Below are 23,253 nucleotides of genomic sequence, written 5' to 3' on the forward strand. Positions count from 1 at the left end.
GCTTCCTGTGTCATGTGGGGTGGGTGTTTTTTGGCTGGAATTAGATGATCTTTAAGGTCCCAAACAATTCTGTGATTCTCTGTCTAGCCTAAGAGCAAATCTTAATGAGATTACAGTTCCTGTAACCTGTTTATACTCCAATTAAGCTTTACTAGTGTTAAGGTGGAAGGTTATGAATTCCTCAGGACAGGGAGTAACTTAGATTAAATAAAGTACACAAGGAGCAAGATTAAATCAAACAACTTTGCAGATTTATAAGGCATAAGTTTATTCTGGTTTTGGAGATGTCTTTAATTACCTAAGACATGATGACTACAGGGCGTGTTTGAAACCCTTGAACTAATTCTTTCCTGAACACTTTATAGCTAATTTTACTAGTTGTGTCAGTATGTATTGTGCTGACTCTTTGCTTTAACTTCATTTTTTTGATACACTCACATGTTGCTGCTGAAGCTGTGTTTTTTCAGATAAGATTATACCTTTCACTGTGAACAACGTGTTACTTTACCAACAGGCAGTAACAGTATATGGTTAAATATGTGTATATTTTACTCCGAGGTATTGCATATGCCAATTGACATATGTTATGTTCTGTCAGTCCTCTATTTTGATAGTGTAAAAGGATTGCTGTGGAAGAGAAGTTCTGACGTATTGCCAGTTAAGCTGAAAAATCATCTGGCTGCTTGTGTGTTTCAGAGCTGCAATTGTGCAGCTAAAAAAGATGAAAAGTTTTGTGTAGCTCTGGTCAAGGTGCAGCAGGGGTTAGGAAGAGCCTGCCGCACAAACAGGTCTCACATCTTCCTGTAGCTTTATTGTAGTTAGCTTTGGGTTAAACATATTTTGCTTATTTTACCAGTAATTTTTTTTGTCCTACTGTGTTGCAACAGTATCGTTACTTCGTAAATTAAAGGCTATCCTTTGCAAAAGCCATGATTTTATGTGATTTCACAGTGCTTTCTAGATAGAGTATTGCTTTTGATTTGGGCTCTACTGTAATATAAATATTTAATAGCGATGTTAAAAGGACAGTGCAAAGGTGAGCAAAAGGGTAGATGCTTTGGAAAATTGAAGTGGAAAGGTCAGTGAGGAGATGAAATGAATGGTATTAGCTTAAAATTTTTCAACTTTTAAAAGTCTAATGTAGTCCGTAGTGCCTGCTGTGGTCCCATCAGCCACGATGCTGTGGTTTGTCTAATTAAACCGCATGCTGCAGACGGCAGCTCAGGTTTTGGGGAACTTCCAGCTCGGCTTTTTCTTGCTCAGTATTTTGTATAAAGCAAACCTAGTGCGTATTGATAAAGTTGCTCCTCTTTTTACGTTTACAGTGCTAAGAGCAGGGATTTTTTTTCCTCTTTGAAGTTAACAACAACTTGCAAGACCCCATTCTTGTTTATCAGCTCAAATGAATATCGGTAGGGATACCTGCTAGTTGGCTGGTACCAGTCATCTGCAGGGTGCTGGGCATGAGAGGGATCTATAGGAAAGCAAAGCCAAATCTGTATACCGTAAATAAGTCACGTCTGTGCAAATGTCTGGAAATTGTAAAGCATCAGCTTTTTAAGCTTTGGAAAAAGTCAGTCTTGTCATTTTTTTTTTTATTTTAATTGTCTTTTGGGGCTTGTTTTTGTTCACCTGATGCAGTAGCTGCATCAGTAGCTGTAGCTGGAGTTAATTTTTCTGGTAAATAAGCTGTCTCCAAAAATACAGTTTCAGAAGGAAGAAAATGTTCATAAACTTCAACTTCAGGCCTGCTCACTAAAGCATGCAGGGAAAATGAAGCAAACTATATTGGCTTTTGATGGTATGAATGTACCAGCGTTGCTTTTTAAAACAGGAGGAACAGAATGAAGAGGGAGTGTTCTAGGGGAAAAAGAAAGAAAGATAAAGTAGGAAAACCAGTCTCCCCCTTCCCCCCATGTTTTCCATTCTGAATTTTAATTCCAAACATCAGAGTTTGTTTCCAAAGAAGAATTTGGAAAATACTTTTTTTTTAATTACCTTATTTTTCAAAGTTTGTTCTTTAATATTTCTGCTTCTTTCACTGTACGTATCACTCATGTCAGTTACATTGGCACTGTAAATGTGCTAGGGTATGGTTTGGTGCATACAGTGCATAGTATGGTTTGGTTTGCAGTTCCTAGTCAAACCCTTTAGACTTTCTCAATATTACAAAGATGGTTTTTTTTGGATAATAAAAAAAAAAAAGCCCTGTTCAACTACCAAGTCCACGATGGTCAGAAAAACCACAGCACAATTATATGGTCAGTTAAGAGCTAGAAAAATTTCTGTGTTAGTAAGCAAGCTACCCTCTGCTTGAACGAGACTCATATTTTGCTGTTCTCTCTGTGATCCAAGGAGGTATGATAATAGATCCTCCAGCCCTTCATTGCATATTCACAGTACTTTCTATTAGCGTTGGTGTGGTGATAGTCTGAGAATTCACTGAAGGAAGAACATTAGAAAGAAACAAGCTAAAAATTACAGGTCTTGATTTTCCGTGCCCCAAAGATTATTGAATTCCCATCCCATTACATGTCATTTCCCAAGCACGAGTCTGCATTTGTACCAGAAATGAGCTGGAAGCTGAAAGTCTGTATATGTGGAATTTTGATTTTAGTCCATTTCTGAGGGATATTGGTAGTTAAACAATGATAAAGATTTTTCTCTAGGAGCTAATTGCAGTCCACTTGAACAGCTGCCTCACAATACAGCAAGGCCACTGCTATTTTCTGTTCTCATTCTGCCACTCGGTAACTGTCAGCCTCATTAGGATTTAAATCAGTTCATAAGTATTTTGGCTTAAGCAAGCTTTATTTCTGATCAATGTAATGCCATGATTTTATGTCTTTTTTTGAGTCTTTAGCTTAAAGTAGATGAGCTTATGATAAATACTGCAGATGTGTTAGAAGTTGATTAAATTAGGAGTACAAATGGACAGGAGGCAAAATGCACAGAGGAGCAAGTTTGGGAGTTTTCAGCCATGCTCTCAATCTTTGTTAAGGGATTCAGTCTGCTGTCAAAAATATAGAAACGATAAAAGTGTTTCGTTTTTTTTTTAAACAGGATTAGCAGAGAGGAGGGAAAAAAAGTTTGTTTTTTTTTTTCCTTTAATATAAGAAGTGAGCACTCAGTGAGAAATTTCCTGTGTCTTCAAATAAAATATATTTTTCATGTTGATTAGAAAAATATTTGTGGGAGAAAAATTCAACTCAAAACTTTTCCGTGTAACTTCCCCCCAGCAACAACAACAAAAGCCTTTAAGACCCTTTCTTAAAAATATTGCTTAAAAACTCGTCTAGCTTATTTTAGCTATCACTGAGATGAAAATATGATTTAAAATGCATACATTGCTTGGCCTTAAATGCATAAACTTTGCTCCAAATGGCTTTTCGAAGTTCAAAATAAATACAGCAAATACAAATTACTCTTCAGAGCCAATCTCCATTCAAAAATTAGGAGGCTCCCCCCCCCCCAAAAAAAATATGTCAGATCTCTGGCTGGATTTCTGTTATTCTGTACGGGAATGGATGAAGACCTTGATGGAGGTCAACAGAGCAGAATGATGTTTGAGTTTGAACTTAGAAGCTGCACTGAGAGGAATATGTCAGCTGGAGGCATAGGAAAGTATTGTCAAAAGGGATTTTGCAATAGGCAAGAGCCCAGCAATTAAATACTAAGATTGCATTTCTCTCCCGTATTGGCCTTAAGTAATAAAGTGAGGATGTTGGAAGAGACAGCAGATGTTGTGTCATCATCTCAGTTGTTTATGTCTGAGACACACTGGGACAAATTCTGTTCTATTCCATCAATATAAATCCAGAAAATCTCTATAAATAGTGCAGTGTCAATCAGTCTGCTCCATTCTGATGGGAGAGCCGAATTGGAATCATGCTTGGCCTTGCTCTGTCCGTGTTGTAAACAGTTTGCCCGAAAAGGCCTTTTCCTTGAAGAAAATTGTTCTGGCTTCGGATTGTTCCCACAGTGATGTAAGCTCCACAAGCAAGGCCATGTGCACTCACACTTATTATCCTAAAATATTTGCTGTTAGTGTCAGCTTCTTGCCCACTATATTTTTCAGAAAAGAGACAGGCTGCAGTAATTGAGATGAAGTGAAATAACTCAATCATCCAGCTCCGTTGAGAAGAGACTGATGATCACTAAACTGGCAGCGTCGATTCTCTGTGATGTACAAATAGAGAGCCTAAGCTTTAGAGACCACTGGAGTTGCTTAATTTCGAATTTAAGCCAGTCTTAAATCTAATTTCAGTTGAATTAGTCACATTTATAATGTGTAAGGATCTGTTCCTGTCCTGTTTTACAAACGCTCTGGAAATAGACAAGTGGAAGATGATTCAGCCTTGAAAAGAGGACCTGTGAGGGGACACCTGGCAGAGGTATGTGAAATCGTAGTAGAGGATGACTATATGAAATCATACAGTCGTGCTCTATGAAGGGACTCTTCTCGTCCCCTTGTGACTTACAGATTGTCAAAGAAAACTGCTAAGTGGCAGGCTCAAAACAAATAGCACGTCCATGAGATACTGTGGATGCCAAAATGAAGGAAAGGGAAGAAATCTTCGGAAGACAAATTCATTAGGTGCTCTTCAACACAAAAATACAGTACCTGTTCAGAAAGGCCCTGAGATGCAAAATCACTGCAGAATATATGGGTACACACAGAGTATTCTGATTTGTTTATAAATACAGACATATAAAATACGTTACAGTCTTCTGTAGGTGATTGCTAGTGAGAATTAGTGCAACTATGGGATCAAGGTGGATATAAAGTTGTTTTATGCAGTACAACCAATTTAATTGAGGATCTGAGCTGATTAACACTTGTCGTAAGCTGTCCTCCTTTCCTGTGTTTGCAGTGGCATACCCCAAACACTTTGGATTCAGTGTGCTATAGTGACATTCCCTGACTGCATCTTCCAAGGACTAGAGGTTTGTCTTTGAAACATCTCAAGATCTTTGGTGTCCAGTGAACAGTTCAAGTACCGGAATGGATGAGAAGTCTAAAAAGCTAGAGAAGCACCTACATCCACATGCAAATAGCTTATGAAACCATCAAAAGCAAAATCTAACTAGCTTTAAGGTAGCTTCATAAATGAATTTATGAATTTAATGAGCTAGACGGTAGTTGCGTAGAGCTTCCCAAGAGACCTGTCCCTTCAAACAGCAGGTGCAAAGAGGGAGAGAAAAGATCGGGCAGGGCTGATCATGTGAAACGGTTTCACAGGGACCAGTAAAATGTCTCCAAGCATCCCACTCACTGCAGTGGGAGGAGTTAGATATTTATTAAAAGGAATAAAGATGTCAGAATCTCTTTTGAAACTATTTACATATATCTTCCCTTAATGAAAACAAATTGCTTATATTTTGTGTAGATATGCATAAAACACTCCATACATCAAACTCCACACTGAACAGCCTTGTAAAGTAAGAAAACATATAAGTTATTACTCAAACAATAGGTTATATATTACTGACTCTGTAACAGTAATAGAAGCCCATCAATCGTTGGACAGGCTCAGCTTTAAGCCTTTTTTTTTTTTGATGTATGCTAAGCGAAGCAGACCCAAGAAAGTGGCTCTAAGTCAAATAGTTGCTTAGCTAAATCTTTACCTTTGTCAGCAGTAGGTCATAAATGGATTTATTCCCGTGTGATTCTGCTTATCATCATTTTATAATTCATGTATACAAGTAATCTGGTTCCGCCTCCAGACAGGTTGTTGCTCAAGAGTGCATTCTGTGGTCATAATTAGAGTTTTATTACAGTGAAACTCTGCAGTAGACAGCTGATGGCTGGACTGTTACAGCCCGATTTGAGTTCAGAAGGGATTTTATAGTTGGGGGGGTGGGGAATTGTTCTGATTCAAGAGAAATAGCAGGTGCTCACTGTGCTTATGGCAAGGTTTCTTGCACTCAGGCATGTGTATGTACATGCATTTATATTTACAAGAGTTGTATGCAGGAAAAGGAGCTTTGATCAAATCCCAAGAAGTCTAAAGGCACTGTCGGAGTTGTACATCCTGTGGTACATAGGCAGACTTGAAAATACATCTTGTGTTTGGAGAAAAGTTCCAAGATAGTGCCTACATTTAGTAAGGCAGTCAGAAATAGTCATCTCTGTCACCTGGCAGGGAAAATACCATGAAAATATGCTGTACCTATGTGTTTGCTCCGCCACAATTTGGGTTTTCTTTCCCATCCATCCCTTTGCCTTTCAGCCTCAGGAATTTCAAAGAAACATCCACCCAGTGGCCCTTGGGTTTGGCTGAACTAACGCTGAAGGACAAGACGGTGTATCATGGTGCTTGCAGGTAATCAATACTAACGATGTGCCTGGAGTCACTGAGTAAAATGAAATTTCAGCAAAAGAAGTCATTTGGGACCAATTCCGAACGCACTCCCCTGACCCCAGCCAGGGGGAATCCCAAGGTCAGGCTGCAGCTCTCAGCACATTTTTGGGTGGATGAGTCCACTTCTAAACAGGGAGTTTTGGAAGTCTCCTGAGTATATGGGCAGTGATAACATTCAACTGTCTAGAGAATGCATTTTTTTTCCCTTAAGAAAATTGATTTAATAGAATCCTAGAAGACTGTTCTTTCACAGTCTCTGTTACGGTGGAAGACCAACGGGGAAAGGCTTACAGCTCGAGATACTTGGTCGTGATTTAATGGTGATTGATGGGTTTTACTTCAGTACCTGCTTATAATAAGAGGAGAAGTGGGTTCTTAAATATAGGTTGCTGTGGAATTTTTGTAAGCAACAAGCAGGTTGAAGTGACAAAGAGTGCAGAAAATACATGCTAGGCATAGGAGCAAACATACAACAAAATCAGTGCAATGTTCCTGCAGTGGAGGGGGGGGGTTAGACAGGAAGAAAAATAGCTTTAGCTGCTCTTTGTACTAAACTGGTTACAACACTAGCAAAATCCTAAATTCTGATATTTTTGTTTGGTTTTGTTCTAGTAAAGCTGCATGCAAAATATTGCTCGTTGTTCACCTGCGATTAATTTGGAGCACCTGTATAAGCGTTCTATAGTACAGTATGGAAACATTGCACAAGAAAGATCTCCAGAGAGGCTGAATTGTAACTGTGATCAGAAGAACAGCAGATTAGATTTAAGTAAGGAATAGAAGGGGGAAGGATGTCAGTTCTTGCCATCCTGTGGAAGTTTTAGTTGAAATAGAATAGCAGAAAAACTGGTGTGTACAGTAATAGGGGGAAGCTCATCAAAATGTATCAATGAATCCAAGCTTTCCGTATTCAAAAATCAAATAATTTAATAAGGAGATATTTGCAGAAGTTGTTTACACATGGGTTGAGCTACATTAGACAGAAAATAATTTTGGCCTAATTCTGAAACATGTTCCTATTGAATAAGTTTTTTATCCATTGGAATAACTCAGCTGGTTGATATGAGACTCTTCAGATATAAGCAGTGCTTATGAGATTGTTACACTTAATTAGTTTATAAATCTGTCTCCAGTAGCTGCATATGAAAATTTAATATGCCAGCTTCAGAACAACATGGTGTTTTTTACTTTGCTTTGAGACGGGAGGGTTTATTCTACTAGAATGAACCAAAGATGGAAGCAATTAAGATTAAAAACCTTTAAAAATAATACAGATGTCGTAGAGTTACTTCCACAGCCATAACAGGGCAGTGGTGATAGTACCGATGAGAGCCAGGTTTTGATTACCCACCTTGATGAACTTTACAGTAAGCTGTGCTGGAAATTCTTCTCCCCAGTTTGACTCCAAATACTGCCCATTGGATAAAAGTTGCAATTACACGTGCTGTTGTCTTCTCCCCAAGAAGCAAAATTAGTCATTCTTGTTTCTAATAGCGAAGCCTTTTTTTTATATGAAGGCTTTTCCATTTTTTGAGCTGTGTTTGCAAGCTTGCCCCCTCGGTTTGATGTAGGTAGTTGGCTGTATACTTCTGTGTGTATGTGAGTTACGTGTGTCTTCATAAGAAGCACTTCAGTTGTAAGGACTAGCTATGGACAGGCTCACTCCTCAGTCATGGTTTGTTTTTTTTTCTGCTTGAACTGAACATGTAAGTAAAATAACTGTTGCTATTCCAGGGAAGGAAAGCTCACCCAGCATCTGGGAAGCCATCACAAGAATATAAATAGAATAATATCCTGTTCATGCAGCTCTGAGTAATACATGCACCACATCGCACAGGTGATAACAGCTTAAATATTAATTCATCAGAGAGCATTATGTGTTAGAAAAGGTACACAGAGTTAATTAAGCCTTGGAGGCATGCAGGATTGATCCTTAGCTGCCATAAATTGCCTTAGCTTCATTGACTTCAAAGGAATCATCCTTATTTACACCATGGGAGGATTAAGCCCTTCTATTTTAAGATGGTTTAGATTTGAATATCTTAATATGGACAAACTCTTTATTAAACGAATGATATTAATCATTTAGTGCATAATAGGGTGTGTTTCAAAGAGTAGAGATTAAATAGCTTTAAAGTGATAGAACAGCAACCCATTTATGAATCACAAAGATTTGTGAGGCTTTAATTTCTTTTTTCCCTGTGTCTTGGCCTGCATCCATCCTCCCTACAAACCAGAGGAATACGTGGCATGGTCCACATGAGAATGAAGTTGACACCTCTAATTACTGGTGAGAAACAAGTGCTTGCTCTTCTTCAGTAAAAACGTTGGGGGATTTCATTTTTTTCCCCATGCTGATTTTATTTTATTTTTTTCCTGAAGTTCTGCAGTGAAAAAGAGAACCACCAGTTTCAGGAAAGCTAACACCCTCCCAAGACAGATCAGTGCTTTGCTCAGCAGGTTCCTAGAATACCTAAGCCCTTCTATGAATCAGGCCGAGCTGGAACTTGAAGCCTGAAATTAGGAAAATAATGTATAAAATAAGCTGTTGAGCACAGTTTTGAGCCTTTTTTTCTTCCTGTAGCCCAGGCAAGTGGTCTGGAAAGCATGTTACTGTTGTTATAAACGTCGTCTCTCACATTTTGACCAGGAGTTGTCGGGTGCGATGCTGTCACGACGGCTGTTTCCTGAAATAGATGCAGTCCTGTGAAAAGCTGCAGCTCCAACAAATCGATATTTTTAGACAAAAAAAAAAAATCACACTGGGAACGTCGCAGTTAGCTCTGCTTCTGAATCGTAGCTGCTAACACTTTGTTGGGAGGTGTTCTGTTGTAGGATCGTGTGTCTGCCCAGCACAGTGCAGCAAAGTGAATAGGGAGACTGGAAACTAAGGGAATTTTTGATGCCTTTAGATACAGACTTGTTTTTTCCTGCTGCCTCCAGCTTACTGTATCCCATCTGCCCTAACTCTGTCGCCTGTCTGTATTTGTAAACTTTATCAGGGCTGGTGAATTTGGTTCTGGCATGTTTCCTCTAAGTGCATGAATGCATGTGCAGACATGCTACACCTAACCATATATACCTATATCTAACTGCATGTGAGAATCTGTTTTACGTTTTTCTTGTATCAACCTAGGATGTACTTTTTTTTGTGAAGGTACTTCATGTGAAACTAGTTTCTCATGTCCAAACAATTCCTCTTTGTTTAAAGAAAATGTTTTTTTTTTATGAGCAGGATATACTGAGGGATTCAGACTATTGATTCCTTTCAAATAGCCTGAGATGCTAGCAGCTTTATCCTTTTTGTTCATTTTTTATGGGTAATGAAAAACAGTTTAATATCATTATGCTCATCAGATAAGGCTTAAAAACCTTACTAAGGTTCAAAAGAAAGTCCTAAATAGATTGCGAGGCTTAGCTGTATGGATGACTGTGTCTCAGGAGAGCTGTGTATTTTCCAGACTTCTAAATCCTAACATCCCTTCCACCCCCCAGATGTTTATTTAATACTATCAGAGAATACTTCTGGGCCATGTTTTACTATGTCAAGGGAGAATTTGGTTGGAGAAAGCAGGTTAGTTATTTTATGGTGGGTTTGACTCCTGTAGATACTGGCCATGCAACCTACTAAATAATGTACCAATAATTTAGTTCCTCTTGTTTGTCTGCTTCCAGGGCTTTCATTATATTGTACGGTAAGCATAAATAGGTTTTTAAGCCTAAGTGCAGTCTCCTAGAAGATGGTGGAGAATTTATTGTTCGAGCGGAGATCTGAACTAGCGTAGGGACGGACTAGGGGGGAAACGACATTCCCCATGCACATCCCTGGTACTTGTCTGTATGTGCATGCAATACTGTATTTTTTTTTTCAGCCCATGACTCATTCCATCTGTGTTATAAATCTTTGTCAGTGCTGATTTTCAATCTGCCTGGTCTTGGTGAAGAGTTGAATCAATAAAAAATTTCCTTTTTCTGGCTGCTTTGTAAATTTTTATTCAAAGATGTCAGCAGGTAGTCTTCTTGGATACACCCCTTCCCCCAAACCTTGGAAAAGATGTATAAAAATTTGCATGTTTTTGTGCGTTCTGCTGTCACATTCATCTAATACGCAATGTGCGGATGTGCCGATAAAGGGTGTTGTTTTGTAATAGAGAGTTTACGATCTACAACCATGTGAGCATATTGCCATGTAAATAATCCATCTTTTGGGAACCGCTTGACTCGAGGTGTTGGCAGTGTTTGTGAGTATTGAGCACAATGTCACTGGTGTTTTCTGAACTGGAAGGAATGGGAAGTTCCTCACAGTCAAACAAAAGACAACATGAAATTACTGTCCAAAGTGCCTGGATAGCTGGAAAGAATTCAGAATTTTATTTATAAAATAATTGATTATAATATAATTTATTATAATCTATTTATAGATTATAGATTTATAGATTATTTATTATAATCTATTATAGATTTTATTGTCTAGATGCGTGTAAGTTCTGTGATACGTTGACGCTATGCCCTGGTCCTCAGCACCTTCCCTAAGCAGTGGGGAGTTGCCGGTGTTACAGCAAGTGCAAATGTCAGCATTGTAGCAAACTGTTACGGCACAACATTTAGGAAATGGGAAACAGTGTCACAGAGGCATCTCAAACTTTTTTATATTGTCATTTGATTGTCATTTTTAATGTATGTCACACGCATCGCTGTGCAGTAGCATCATTACATAGTCAATGGGGTATCTCCTACAATAAGGGAAAATTTAAGGTAGGCTTTCAGAGCTGCAATTATTGATGGAGCTTAAGAAGGGGTGCCAAGCTGCAGGAGGAAGCTAATTCTTCTCTGAACAAAATCCTGATCTGAGCTGCGGGGTAGGAGCTGTAATACTGGTGTAACTTGCCCTGCTCGACTTGGTCGTATGCCTCAGACACCTTAAAGGCAAGATGACAGGTTACTTACTGGCTCCATTCACAAAACAGACTAACCGTTGGTATCCTTCTTCAGGGAAATTATGCAGATTGCATAATAGCAAAATCGTGGAAAGTGGAGCTGGTGGGACATGGGATCGTTCAAACCACATCCTTGCCCAGAGGCAAGGCTGCTGTGCGTTCGCTATTCCTAACAGTCCTTTTGTGTGTGTTCTTGAAAACCTCCAGGGATGGGAATGCCTATCTTCCTAGCATTTAATTCTGCTGCTATTTCAGGGCAGCAAGTATCATTGCAATTAAAAGGTTTTCTTGATACCTAATTTACATCTCACTTACTTCAGTGTAAGCCCATTACTTATGCTATTCCACCACGGACACAGAGAATATATTCCCTTTCTCCTTGCACAGATCTTTTACATATTTAAAGGTGATTATTATGTCTCACTTCAGTCCTCTTTTCCCTAAATTAATTGCTGTCAATAATTTCAATATTTCCTTGTTGTCAGGGTTCCAAATGTTTTCATGGTTCACCTCTGCGTTCCCTGCTGTTATTGCATCTCTCTGCTGAAGCTTGGTGCTGAAAATTGAGCACTGCATCCTATATTGTTAAATGAGATGGTCTTTCAGAGCTCTGAGCTGGGTGAATGCAAATCTGTGCTGGTTTCCTGCGACACGCAAGGCTAAATACAGCCGTAGGGATACAAAGCTGCCGATTCTTTTAGAAAAAAACGTCTTAAGTGGCCAATGCTGCTGGGGTGCCTCTCTGCGGAGAAGAAAGAGAATTTCACTGTAGATTTACTCCAGGATCTTTCAGGTCTTTGCAAAGCGTTAAAAAAAAAACACAACACCACCAAAAAACTTGTTCTCTGCCTTGTTTTCAATAATGGATTTCAGTCTGGATTTTTGTGACTTTGTGAGCAGCAGAATCTCTCTAAGTTCACTTTCACAGTCACAAAGAAGCAGTGTACCCTTGTCCCTGTTCCCCACGGATGTTTTCGATGCACAAATGATGTCAGGTTTATTCTGCTTTTTCTTCAGTACAAATCTGCATGAGTTTGTTCCAGAAAATGAGAGGTTATATGTGGAAGAGTGATTACAGAAGCAAAGACTTCCTTATGTTTGTTAGTGGGAAAGATGGGCAGTGGTCATCCACTGGTAATAATTAACCTTTTCATCTGTACTCCAAACAGAATGATCACTGGCAGTAATTATACGAAAAGTATTCTGTGTGTGTGGGCTGATCTCTCAGGCTGACTTCTGGAGACCGTGCAGCAATTTGTACGTAAGTAGAATGAATGACACACCAAAAAAAAAAAAAAAGCTGTACCTGGAAAAGCCCTTCGGAAAACACAAGCTGAATTTCTTTGTTTTATATGGAGATACTGTCAAAGAGTCGAGTACTGATTTTGAACTTGGGTTCCAGGCAAAAGGAGGCTGGATCTCATGCTTGCTTGCAGGATTGTTGTGTGACCCTTGGGGGAAGTATGGGACACACTGAAAAGCACACATAGAAACGCTTACAGCATCCCAGGGTGAGGTCAGGTGAGACAGGGAGCACCGATCCTCCAGCTTATTCCAAACTGGCAGATTGAGGAGCTGGGCTGAGGACTCCTTGACCTGTGAGACTGAAGCATAAAATAATATTTGTGGCATAAAATAATATTTGTGTCCCTGATGCATGAATCTGTCCTGTGCATATAATTTTAAGCATGTTTGGTGACCATTGCTCTGTGTTTATAGATAATAAAATTAGAAGGGCTCGTTTTCATCCTCTGGTTTACAAAACCGCGGTGAGTCAGCTGTGGGATTCACTCAACGAAACATCCAGAAATCTCTTCAGGTGTGTTTGAGGGGCCTGCAAGCTGAGCCTCAAGTTGAGAGTCATGATGAATGGTCGACTCGACTTCATCACTAGTGGCAGGCAGTCTTTAGGCGAAGTGAGTTTTCTTTGGAGGTTAATGTTTTCGATGGATATAGGGCTTTAAAAGCAATGCAAAATTGACACAAATTATCTGAGGAAGTATTAAACAGGAAAAAAAAATCCAGAACAGCTATTATTGTCATGGAATGTCATGAATCATCCAGCAGTACTAATTAAAACAAAGAGAGTTTTAATACTGCAGATAAATCTGAGAAACAAGGAGCTTTTTAATGATAAAGTGAGAGGCAGTTTTTCTATTTCTGGCAGTGCCGTGTAGTTTAAGATATATCAACTTCTGTAGAGGAGTATGGTAGGAATCAAGATAGGAAATATCTAGAAGGAAAAAAAAAATCAGAGAACCACAGATTAGAAATGTGATATCTTTGGAGTTCTGAAATGGGTGGGTTTAGCATTTGATTTGTGCAACAGTGAAGAATATGTGGCATTAATAGGTTTTGTATGCTGGTGGCCGAAGTGATGCCAAAGGGACACAAATCTAAAGAATATAGTAAAAGTTGTCGACGTTATGAACAGTGTAAAAACTGTGGAGTTTGTGGTGGTTGCGTTTTGTGTGTCTGGCTCTTAAATGTCTAAAATCTTGGAGTTGGCGAGACTGAGGGTTGGTCAAGCAGCATCAGGCAGTTCACATCACACTCAAATGTGTAGAGGTATTCTAGTTATTTAACACGATGGTCTAGCGGGCACCTGCGGCTCAGGGGGTTCCTAAACCAGTGCTTAGTTGAAATAGGCAGACTGTTGCAGAAAAAGTATGTTTGTTGTGTGCTGTCTTCTCACATTCTACTAATTACTTGTGTTTTGCTTGCTATTGGAGGAAGGAAGCATCTGGACTGAGCTGCTCTCGTACTGGGTTTAACAATTCTCACTTTCAGGAGTTGCCAAAAAGTTACTTGATAGTTCACTGGGCAAAAAATTACTGAAAGGTCAGGCCTTTGAAATTGCAATTTATCAAAAATACATCTTTACAGCTCGTTAAAGTATACACAGAACCTTTGTAAATTATTACTTTGCTGCACCTGTATCTTCAGTATCTCGTTCAGATTAACGTTGCTGTGTCAGATTCTCTGACGCTGCTTTCCATGTTTGTTCTAACGTTTCCACAATAGCTACACAACATTTTGTACCTTCCTTGGGAGGGAGGCGTGTGAGAAGCACAGTGACCTCAGGCAGGTCGGTTTGTGCTTCGCTGCTTTCCCCAACCTCATTTTTGGGTTTAGATTTCCTTTGTTCAGACTGCACAGCTGGGAGCTAGAGCTCCTTTTGATCTGTAGACACGCAGTGCTTAATGCAGAGGCCCTGATCTCAGCTACAGTTAATCATTTAGGACCTGCTAAACCAAAATCATTACTGCCAGGTTAGTGCAGCTCTGCAGCTTTTGCAGCGTTAAGTGCTGGTCCTCCATCAGAATCGGAGTTTTGGATGCATCTGACACTTTTATCATCCTTTTCTTGAAAGAGAAGGGCTGAAGCTGTGAGAGAACCACCACTGGAGAACTTGAACAATCTTCTCTGAGCTCAGCTGAGGGTGGGGGAACTGCAGAAATCTGCAGAAGCCAAGGACAAGCTCCAGCTCGGGAGGGTGAAGAAGCTGAGCATCTTTTATTCCACTCTCAATGTGGGTTAAGGGCCGTGGAGGTTCACAACATCTTGACTGTTGTTGGAAGGAGATTTGGGTGCAAGCAGCAGGGCTTTCAAAAGAGACTTGTGTTATACACTCCTGGTTGAACTATTTCCATAAGCTTCCTATAGGGTGGGGTTGGGTTTTGGTTGTTTTTTTGTTTGTTTGTTTTTTGAACTTGCAGTAAGAGCCTAAAGCAAATCTCTTCTCTAAGAAGATATTTTTATTTTTGAGAATGAATAGGGGTTTTTATGACTGAGGAGGGAGAAACTCTGTTCCAGTTTTTCATTGTGCACACATGCAGATTTTTGACATATTTCCACAAGAAGACATAATCTAGGGACAAATCTCAAATTGGGAGATCAGGTTTGCAGATTAGCTCCAGGAACTGATAAATGCAGATGGTAAAACATTTTTTCATGATAATTTGCATGCCTTGAATATTAGAATTAATTTGTACTTTTCTAAAAATGGGACATTGTTTGAATTCTCTCTCAAAACGTATTTAAGATACCTTGCTGGCTTTTCTCTTTTACAGTGTCTAATGCTCAGGGAGGCAGAATTTCTGCTTCTGTATTATCCTTTTGGCAATCAGTGTTGCTCTCAGGAGGAGCATTTGTGTGTGTGTGCGTCTGTGTGTACTTGATAGTCCTTGTGAATCTTCAGCCAGACCTAATATGAAAATCAATGGGTCCCAAGGCATGTTTGTCTTTAACAATAGATCTATTCCCTCTGTAACCTCTGCGCAAAATGTCTTGACATGTGAGCAATCTTGTGGCATATGGAACAGCATTTACTTGTTATACAGCATTTATAGCAGCAGTATTATTATTATTTTTTTCATTCTGGTTACTTTAACCTTTATGTTTTTAGTCTGTTTTATATGGTTTTCCTTTTAAAATTGAACTCTCAGTAGTAAACTTAAGGTAAAATATTAACAAAGGGACCTTTCAAAAAACCTTTCCTGTAGGCTTATAGTTACTGAATAGAGACACATTCTCCTGATTCATCAGTGTGTTCTGGAGGCAGGGAGAGGACAGCAAATGATCCAAGTTGTTACAGCACGAAAAGAAGACTGGAAGAATGTATGCTTCATAGGATTCCTAGGAGAAAACCGGATAATTTGGGGACTTCTTGGTAGATTTTAATAGATAATTACAGCTCTCCCATACAGTTTGACAAGCCACTTCTAAAATATGAAGAAGAAACAGTACATAAGATACTTTATTCAGGTGTTGTTGTTGTTGTTGTACTGTAACTTATCCTGGATCTTATTTATGCTGGTATTTTCAAAAGTTCACTGGTATCATAGATAATGAAGTTAAATTGAAGCATAATGGAAGCTGAGTGCCCAAGTCCCCTGGGCACCATTAAAACTGCCAGTTTGAATTTCTAATGATTTGTGATGATTGAACCCTATGGACTTTGAGAAAGAATGCACTCAAGAACTCCACTGGGCTTTGGAAAGGGCCTTGAGTGTGCGGTATCCTAATTTCTTATAGCAATACGTATTTCCGTGTTATAACTGACACTGGAATTGATCGTTGTATTGAGTACCCATAGGGCAGTATGAAAGCTGTTACAGAGTATTAATACCGAATATAATTTAGCATAGTCCATAACACACAAGTGTATTACAGTTGCACTTTATGCAAATAACTTTTATTTCCCTTTTTGTTTAGGAGTAGCTATATAAGTGCTTCACTGCAGAGTAGCCACAGCTGTGTGGCTTTGACCATTATCACTTTGTATTGTTGGCAGATCTTAAGACTGAAAGAGCAATGTAATTTTCAGTATTGCATTTATCATTACTATTTAATACTGCATTATTTCAGAAGTGAATTCCTCCCCGTAGTGAATTTTACATGTAGATCTTTCTCATTCATCTGTTTTCTTCCTAGACAGACAAATTCCCTAATTCTTAAGCCTCGCTCTGTTTGCTTTTTGTCCACGATTAGTGACGCAGGGAACATGGGGAAAGATGCCTGCCTTCAAACCCCAGTGCTTACCGAACAAACCAGGCCCCACTGCAATACTTGGCTTCCGCATAACGACGTCATGAAATAGGACAAGTAAGGAAGTCTGAGATGGGATCGTGCTGCTTGAAAATAGGGCTCTGCTCCTCTGGAGTGTTAATGAGGCAACACCTGTTGAAGGCTGGATATTCCACATGGGTCACAGAGGTAGGTGAGGAACGTACAGGGCTCCCTGCCTTGGAAAAGGTGCTGTAGTGTGCTCCTTCTGATGAGGACACACATTAACCGGGCGAGATACTCGTATGAGCAGCTCACTACACGGAAGCAGGAGGGGCAAGGCTTTGGCTTGGGTGCTCCTGCTCCTCAGAGGCAGAAGCAAGTTGCTAGAGGACTATATCTGTACTTGTAACGTCAGTCTCATGAGCAACTATATGTGGGAGCTGTGGCAGTATTTTCTATTTCAGTGATGCCCAGATAAATCTTAGGAGCCATCTCACATCTTTTTTGATTAAATAGTACTTAAGCGGAAAAAGTTGATTGATGAAAATCAAGAAGGGTGTGAATCGAAAACCATCCTCCCATTTTTTACATGAAGATTGAAATTCATTTTATATAGTTCAATGGAGATTAATATGCAAGTTAAATAGGCAAAAAAAATTAGCTTTTCCAGAAATGAGCACACATTAGCACAGAGAAATGAAAAGAGTTGCCTAAAGCTCAACAGACGGCTCCAGATTTTTGCTATGCTTTCCCATTCAAGTACCACATTAGCAGAGGTATTATAGGAATGTGACTAGGAAAGTTTGCTAAAAACAGATAAAACGATGTCGATGCTTAATCTTTCTGTCTGCAACTGTTGGACAATAGTCTCTTGTAGTGACATTCTGCATAATACTGGCATAAAATTGCAAGTGTTCCTGCTTCCAGGCAGCTGAGTCAGAGTAATCTGGAAAGCTGAATGCTGACTCATGTGTTGAAGACAGTGAATTTCAAATAGGTAAAGTCACGAGGAAAATCTTTTTCATCTACCAGACGCTAAATTAAACTCGTTTCCCTTACTCGAAAGAGACTGGCCTCAAGTAGTCATCACCATTTCTTATTTGGGATTAAGAAATCCTGTACCTCAAAATGGCGAGACTGAGTTATACCAGATCCTTGTTGTGTTTCTCTCTCTTGAGTAGCAAAGGGGCTAATAGTACTTTTTAAAATATGCAATCTTGAGAAAGCAAACAGTCAAAAACCTTGAGAACATACTGTAGTTACCATAAGAGAAGTTATACATGGTAAGGGGAGTAGGGACTTCAGCTTTGCTTTAGCTGTTTCAGATTCTTCAGATTTGTTTCCTTTATGAAATTGATATTTGCTCTCTTTAGAAGTATGGATCTTTTCTTCTCTGTAATCAACGTTTATTCTGATCCTTCACCCTCTAATGCCTGCAAATCCTGACATGATCTGGAAATGTCCAAAAATAAATCAGACTGGAAAGATGATAAAGGTCACATGCAATATGAGTTTGAAGTGCGTGAGCCAATTTTACCTGAGGTATGGTTGTGTGACTAACACTTTTCATAACAGTTTCAACACAGAAGGGCTTCATTTAGTAAAATGACATTGAAGTGGAGGAAAAGTAAAAATTAGACAAAAGTAGAGGAATAGGTTTATGCCTTCAATGTGATATGAAACAGCTCATGTTTATTAGAAGATTATATTTGAGGCATTCCCAAGACAACCTCAAAAATGAAGAATTTTTTATTCTTTAGCACCAGAATTCTTTCATTATGTAACTGGGTCTTGGGTATTTGAACAGCAGTATAAGAAGGTTTTTACTAAAACTTGTCAAATCCAATTTATCATGTTCATACACAGAGACATACAATGACTTCCCTTTATTTCAGTCAAGTGCATTTTTGCACTCCGGCTGAACCACGTGCTTAATCTGTCTGCTGGATATCCAGTGGAGCATGTACCATATGGATGTGTCAAAGCGTGACTTTCAGTGTATTAATAACATAGTACTAAATTCTGATTCTTCTATTTGGGTGAGAAAATAAAGTTCTCTGTAGTTCTTTGCAGGAAAACATTAGACTGTAGATTCCAATATTTTGGAGTTTTGAATTTGGGAAAGAATTTAAAATTCTTTTGTTTCATTTCTGTAGTGTTTATACACTAAAACCACCATCTGAAAGCAGTATATAATTGTAATTAAGATTAATTAAGTATATACAAATCGTGCTGAAAAGGTTTTATCAACACGACAGTGTACTGCTGTTAAAACCAACGTGTTCAGCTGGTGGAATTTCACCTTATGTGGTTACTTCTTGTGTGACTGTAGGATTGGTACGTACCTGTGGCTATATATGAAGCGTGCTACTCTTATGTTTGATTCGCAGTTATGCAGAAAGCATCTTTCTGCATTTATTAAAGGGTAATGGGACTATCAGGTTGGTTTTAGTCTTTTATGAACATCTGATTCTCTTACGTACTGCTTTTATACTGGAATGTTATAAAGGAGCATCGAGATCCATAGTGATAAATGCAATTGGATTTCATCGTTGCCTATGTGATCTTTATAGGACTTTCTTCGTTGAGAGCCATCCCCCAGCACTGAACTTTCTCTGGTGGCCACTGGGACAGGGCTGCCTTGCATAAGGAACCTGCTGTTCCAGTACCTACAGGTCAAATGAAATCAAGGCTTTGACTTGGGTACCCTTAGGCTGCACTTGCAGGAGGCCAGCAGCGCCTTCCAAGGGTGCTCCGGGTTGCCAGGCCTGGTTCCGCAGCTGGCAGGCATTCTCTTCTGGCAGGCTTTTAGGAGGCTTTTGCTGTCAGCCTTTTTCTCAGTCGGGCCAGGTCACCTTTGTGGCTGCTCCCGCTCCCAACACTTTCCCGTTCCCATGATGACTTCTCATCCCCCAAATGACTTCTCACCCCCAAGTCTCACTCGGGGACCTGCCACCCGCAGCCACTCCCCATCAGGAGCAGACATCTCCAATCCCATTGGCAGCACGGGCAGCAGGAGAGGGCTGTGTTCAGCCCCCCCCCCGCTGACCGATGCAGGAATAAGTGCAGGCAGAGGCTTTGCAGGGTGGAACAGTCGTAATTTATTCCTGGGATAATTGTGGCTGCCACCCCCAGCCCGTCCCCGGGTGAGGCCCGTCCGCCTGCTCAGGCAGGGGGCCTGGCCTGGCGGCCAGCGTGGTCGCCAGACCCCGGCTCCTCCTGTTGGACCCAACGTAGCCAGGCTATGTCCTCGGCGTCGGCGTACCGCAGGGACCATGGCAGTCTGTGCCTGTCCTGCTCCAAGTGCCAGGAGCTGCTGCGGACGAGCTGTCGTGCTTCGGAGGGGCTGTGCTTCCCTCCAAGAAAGTGGCTGCTCTTGGCTTAGACTGGCGTACGCTTTGTTGGGTTACAAACTGGCTGGATGGCCGGGCCCAAAGAGCCGTGGTGAATGGAGTTAAATCCAGTTGGAGGCCGGTCACAAGTGGAGTCCCCCAGTGCTCAGTACTAGGGCCAGTTCTCTTTAATATCTTTATTGATGATCTGGATGAGGGGATCGAGTGCACCCTCAGTAAGTTTGCAGATGACACCAAGTTAGGTGCGTGTGTCGATCTGCTCGAGGGAAGGAAGGCTCTGCAGGAGGATCTGGATAGGCTGGACCGATGGGCTGAGGTCAACTGCATGAAGTTCAACAAGGCCAAGTGCCAGGTCCTGCACCTGGGGCACAATGACCCCAAGCAGCGCTACAGGATGGGAGAAGAGTGGTTGGAAAGCTGCCTGGCAGAGAAGGACCTGGGAGTATTGGTTGATAGTCAGCTGAATATGAGCCAGCAGTGTGCTCAGGTGGCCAAGAAGGCCAACAGCATCCTGGCCTGTATAAGAAGCAGTGTGGCCAGCAGGTCTAGGGAGGTGATTGTCCCCCTGTACTCGGCTCTGGTGAGGCCGCACCTCAAGTACTGTGTTCAGTTTTGGGCCCCTCGCTACAGGAAGGACATGGAGGTGCTCGAAAGAGTGCAGAGAAGGGCGACCAAGCTGGTGAGGGGTCTGGAGAACAAGTCTTACGAGGAGCGGCTGAGGGAGCTGGGCTTGTTCAGCCTGGAGAAGAGGAGGCTCAGGGGCGACCTTATCGCTCTCTACAGGTACCTTAAAGAGGCTGTAGCGAGGTGGGGGTTGGTCTGTTCTCCCAAATGCCTGGTGACAGGACGAGGGGGAATGGGCTAAAGTTGCGCCAGGGGAGGTTTAGGTTGGATATTAGGAAGAACTTCTTTACTGAAAGGGTTGTTAGGCATTGGAATGGGCTGCCCAGGGAAGTGGTTGAGTCACCATCCCTGGAGGTCTTTAAAAGACGTTTAGATGTAGCCCTTAGTGATATGGTTTAGTGGAGGACTTGTTAGGGTTAGGTCAGAGGTTGGACTCGGTGATCTTGGAGGTCTCTTCCAACCTAGATGATTCTGTGATATAATGTGTGTAATGCAAATAGTTATGGGCCTTTATGTCTTTTGTGACAAATACGGGTTCTTTAAGATTTATTCTGCATCTGGTTCTTGCTCCTGACTTGACAAATGGTTTTGCTGTGGAATGAGCTTTCTAATTCAATAAGTTCATAATTTTGTGATTAAGAAATTGACTAAATAATCAGATTTTTCTTTGTCAAAAGGAAAATAATAAACTCTTCCAACTCCACTGTGTATTAATTTGCTTAAAATAGACAAGACTAGATGTGTTAGGGGCCCAGAGTGGAAATGATGAAGTCCTGTGGTGATGTGGATTTTTCAACCGTGCATATTTTGAGGGTTGGTGGCAGAGTGAACCTCAGCGAGCTTATTTTGTCATTCTTTTCATGGTGGGCAGTGATGAAAGCCACCTTCTTTTTGTCTCCTTAACAGCTTGAAGATCATTATGTTAGCTGACCTGCCAGGGCTAAGCAAAGCTTGTTAGTTCGAGCTTGTCATTACAGTTTTCCTTCTGCTAGATAAAACTTAGCATCTTTTTCTGTCAGAATTTTATTGACACGGGACTTCCCATATCTAGCAACTTGATTATAAACACCGAGCCCATACCATCCATACTGCTCAAAGCTCTCTGAAAAGTTGCTTTGAAATACGTTTTCCCAGCTAATTGTTCCTTAAGCAGATCTTGTGCTTGAACAGAACACACTGTTACTTATAATTCAGGATGGTTACCTAGATCCTGAGTCACATACTCTTAAGGTGATCTAAATCAGACAAATCCCTAGTTTTTGACACAGTTATTGTCATGGTGATGCTAAATTCTAGCTAAAATTTAAAATGTTAGGAGGGATCTGACAGGTAGAAGCCTTGCTGTGTTGTGTACAGAAACCATGTAGAATTGTGCCTCTGCGTCTCAGCAAAGCAGGCACAATGCTTCTTTTATCTAGCCTGTGCTAGGGATGTTTTACATAGTGCAGGAATGGGAAAACATCCTGGTCAAATCTGGGTGCTGCTAGGAAGGTAAGGCTCTAGCGGGCCTGAGCTGGGCTGGTTAAGAACAGCATTTCCTGAAATCCAGAGAATCATGGCATGGTTTGGGTTAGAAGGGACATTAAAGCTCATCTAATTCCAACCCCCTGCCATGGGCGAGGATACCTTCCATTAGAGAAGGTTGCTGAAAGCCCCATCCAACCTGGGCTTGAATAAACGTGTTAGCTCTTTGTCTTCCCCACCGATGGATCCAAACTTATGATTCATATCCAGTAAGATGCTAGAGTGTTAGGCAGGGAATCTGGGGACGTCTGGTTGGGACACCAAGTTTTGGCACTTAGATTGGGAGAACATTAGAATGAATCCAGAACTTAATGTCTGTGATTCCCAGTTCCCCTTCTGCCAAGTGATAACATTTTTCAACCGCTCACAATAACATTGTAAAGATAAATGTTATTTCAGGGTTATGTACTCTTGTAATCTTATTGCAAATCTGCTTTTCTGGAAGCGCTACTGCGTTGAGCCAAGCAGTTATGAGGAGCTTACGTTATCCTTTCCTCTGAAGGACCTTTCTCCCCAGGACAGCTCTATCCTTTACTTTTATGGACCAGTCCTGCTTGCTTCAAAAGCTCTAAGAACTCCGCTGCTCGTATTACCTTCGTTTGATTACTCCCTCGAATGAACTTCTTGCTGCTGTACAATTTAATCAATTTCCCGGGGTCATGATTTACAAGGTAAATAATGAAGATCAGAAGTCCTCAAAAATGCTTTCTTTACCATCCCCAAATATACTGCTTCCCAGAGAGGCTCCTTCTTTATTTAGAAGCAAGACTTCAAAAACTGAGATGATTTGTCTTCACTTTGTCAGCAGCCTACAATAAAAACTGCTCGTTAGATCTTTACCAAGCTAGCTGCAGATTTTTAATGTGCTTTTCAGAAGCCTGTAGCAAAATGCAAACTTGAAATAAGAACCAACTTCTTAGGACTGCGATGGGTGGAAGG

At 40.6% G+C, this 23,253-nt stretch overlaps 1 protein-coding gene across 1 annotated transcript in view; it reads left to right on the forward strand.

Moving 5' to 3' along the window:
• Positions 1-23,253, forward strand: part of LRRTM4 (leucine rich repeat transmembrane neuronal 4) — a 328,293-nt gene that overhangs the window by 46,718 nt on the left and 258,322 nt on the right. The window contains exons 13-18 of the transcript XR_013942190.1: positions 4,079-4,394; positions 4,875-4,947; positions 6,234-6,326; positions 8,100-8,202; positions 8,603-8,655; positions 8,748-12,126. The gene's annotated coding sequence lies outside the window, so the exon portion shown is untranslated. Of the gene's footprint in view, positions 1-4,078; positions 4,395-4,874; positions 4,948-6,233; positions 6,327-8,099; positions 8,203-8,602; positions 8,656-8,747 lie in introns of the transcript that reaches the window.

This window comes from Anser brachyrhynchus (genome assembly GCF_964034855.1).
Source record: "Anser brachyrhynchus genome assembly, chromosome: 26".
NCBI classification, from domain to species: domain Eukaryota; kingdom Metazoa; phylum Chordata; class Aves; order Anseriformes; family Anatidae; genus Anser; species Anser brachyrhynchus.